Consider the following 3,444-nt stretch of genomic DNA (forward strand, 5'->3'; position numbering starts at 1 on the left):
ACCGAAATGTAAATGATGATGTTCATATGGGACTTGTATCCGAATGTAGCAAATGACTATTAATGTGATATGTTGAATGAGATGTGTTAATATATGATTAAATATGCATTATATTTGATGTGTATCCGGGTTAAATCCCGCAGGCTTCGTGCTGGTATTATATCTGGTTTAAATCCCACAGGTTCTACTTGAATTAAGTTTTGTGATAAATAATTTATATATATGACATATATTTGAATGGTCACTATGGGTTAAGCTTGAATGGTGAAATGGATAGGTGATATTTATGTATGACTTTTGAACCGAAATGTAAATGATGATGTTCATATGGGACTTGTATCTGAATGTAGCAAATGACTATTAATGTGATATGTTGAATGAGATGTGTTAATATATGATTAAATATGCATGATATTTGATGTGTATCTGGGTTAAATCCAGCAGGCTTAGTGCTGGTATTATATTCGAGCTTAAAGTCCCGCAGGTTTTGTGCTGGTGACTGGATTCGGGTTCTAAACCTAGCAGGCTTAACGCCGGTGATTCAAGTAAGCTTATGAATTCGAAAGTTCGAGGTAAACTACTATTGATTATGTATGATACATTATGATAGTCAGGTACGTATTATGTTCTCGCATGTGAATTGATTTTTAAGGTGAATTATTAGTATCAAAGAGCGATATATGTGATTTTCATGTAAGACCACGTCTGGGACGTTGGCAGCGATATACGTTATTTCGTGTAAGACCGCGTCTGGGATATTGGCATCGATTAGTGATTTTCGTGTAAGACCACATCTGGGACGTTGGCAGCGATATACGTGATTTCGTGTAAGACCAAGTCTGGGATATTGGCATCGATTAGTGATTTACGTGTAAGACCATGTCTGGGACAGTGACATCGATATTTGATTACACGTAAGACCATGTCTGGGATGTTGGCATTGTACGAGCTTCCAGAGATATCCGAGTATCCTCTTTGTTTCCGAATGGTTCAACTGGTAATCTAAGAAGTAAATGAATATATAAATGTGCATCCGATTCAGGTATGTTGCAATGTTTATGAAATTGAGTAATGAAAGTGAATATGATTATGATCTATGGATATATAATTCAGGTATGTGTGTTTTGATTATGAATTTCAGAAATGAAAGGTGATTAGGTTTCAAGTGAGAATATGTGAAATATATGACATCAAATGATGTGAATGTATAAATAAATGGTGTGATACATATATGTTTGTTATACGAATTGTGGTCTTATGTTTTGAACATGGGAATTATAAAATGAGAAACATGGTTTTGGGAAATGGAAAGTAATAATATGTGTAAGATAATATGTGATTTATAAGAAAATGAAATGTGAATATGTGCTCTATATATATATGAAATGAAATGTATCCAAATGAATAAGTTATATATAAAGTGGTTAGTGAACCATTACATGTTTTGATTATTCATGTAATGATTATGTGCAAACTTGATTTATATGATTGAGTTAACAGTTGTCTTTCGAATGTGAAAACGTGATATATATATATATATATATATTCATTGATAAATAAGATAAGAGAAGCTACTTAATGTGGTTATATGAATTTACGAGTACAAGATTGTATAAGTGATTGATGTTTGTTAAATTTGGTTTAATGATAATGATTTGTAAATATCATTGAAAGGATTTATTTGCTTATGACTTACTAAGCTTTTTAAGCTTACTTTGTGTGATTTTCCTATGTTCATAGAGTTTCGGAGACTTGCTCGGGTTGGAAGTCGTTGGCGACCACATTACACTATCTAGTTATCACTTCGGTAATTAAAAGCTTTAAGTTTTTGGTTATGTGGCATGTATAGGCTAAATTCAATGTGGTTCATTTTGATTTGTATACGTAGCCATGCGAGAATGGCTTGTTAATGATGTTAATGTTTGTGTATATTCAGACATGGTATAAGCTTATTTTTGAGAAATATGTCTTCATAGTATGAATGAATGTGTGAAAATTTTAAATTTGTATGCAAGATTTATCTTTTGAATGTGAATGAATATTAAAATGTAAGTCCGGTAATGTCTCGTACCCTATTTCGGCTTTGGATACGGGTAAGGGGTGTTACACTTGTATTTTACAGTTATTTAATAGCTCGCTCGGGTTGGAAGTGATCGATGATTTCATCACTCTATCCAGGAGTTGAATTGGTATTTTTGAACTCTTTGAAATTGGTAATATGGCATGTATAGGCTAGTTGATTATATGATATGTATAAGTTATTTTAGCTATTGAAGCTTATATGTATTATTGTGTTTAAGCCATGTGATTTGGCTTAACTTGGTTAAATATTGGGTTATGTTTATGTGTACTAGATATGGCATGTTTTGGTAAGTAGTTGATGGAATGAGGATATGAAAATGGTTTGGATATGTGATGGAAATATGAATCAAAACTGTTTGAATGAAAGTATGGTGTTATATGTGAGCTTAGGCGATTGAAGTTTGGTTGAGGAAAAGTGGCTTAAAACAAGTCTATTTCTCGTCAACATAGTTGAGCACACAGGCGTGTGACTCGACCGTGTGTCTGCTAAAGCTTAGTTAAAATAAGTCAGTGAGTTACACGGCCTAGACACACAGGCGTGTCTATTGGCCGTGTGTCGCACACGGGCTGAGACACGGGCGTGTGGTCGGCCGTGTGACCCAAGTCAGTATGTATGCCCTATTTCCACACGGCCTATGACACGGACGTGTCTGGTGGCTGTGTGAGGCACACAGGCGTGTGACATCTGTATTCAAGAAAATTTTCTAAGTTTCCCAAAGTTTTTAAATGTTATCGGTTTAGCCCCGAACCTCTTTCAAGCATGTTTTAAGATCTTATAGAGCTTTATAAGGGACAATATGATTGTATTTGAATGATTTATGTGTTTGAATGTTTAAATGTATGAGTTAAGTATATGTTATGATGTGATAGTTAGGTAATACATCGTAACCTATTCCAGCAATAGATACAGGTTTGGGGTGTTATAGTACCGAATGCTTCAAGCTATTCTAATGGCTTTATCAACCTTAAATTCGGCTTTAGAGAAGATGAATGAAGCAAATTTTTGTTTTGTTTTATTTAATTTAACTTGAATAACCAAATTACCTATTTAACCTTAAGTTAAATCATTAAACTTTACTTAAATGATGTCCAAGAATGTCCACTAACTATATAAATGGGCTAATTACCATTTAAGGACCTTTACTTTAAAGTTCTATAGCTATTAGACACCTTTGGATAATAGAACTTAAGTTTTATACTTTACGTGATTTAGTTTTTTTATCAAATTGACCATCCAAACGATTGAATTTCTTAACGAAATTTTCACACAATCATTCTATCATGCTATAGACATTAAAATAACAATAAAATAAATATTTTAACCTCAGATTTGTGGTCCCAAAAACACTGTTCTAATTTGAC

This window comes from Gossypium arboreum, chromosome 8 (genome assembly GCF_025698485.1).
Source record: "Gossypium arboreum isolate Shixiya-1 chromosome 8, ASM2569848v2, whole genome shotgun sequence".
Lineage (NCBI taxonomy): Eukaryota > Viridiplantae > Streptophyta > Magnoliopsida > Malvales > Malvaceae > Gossypium > Gossypium arboreum.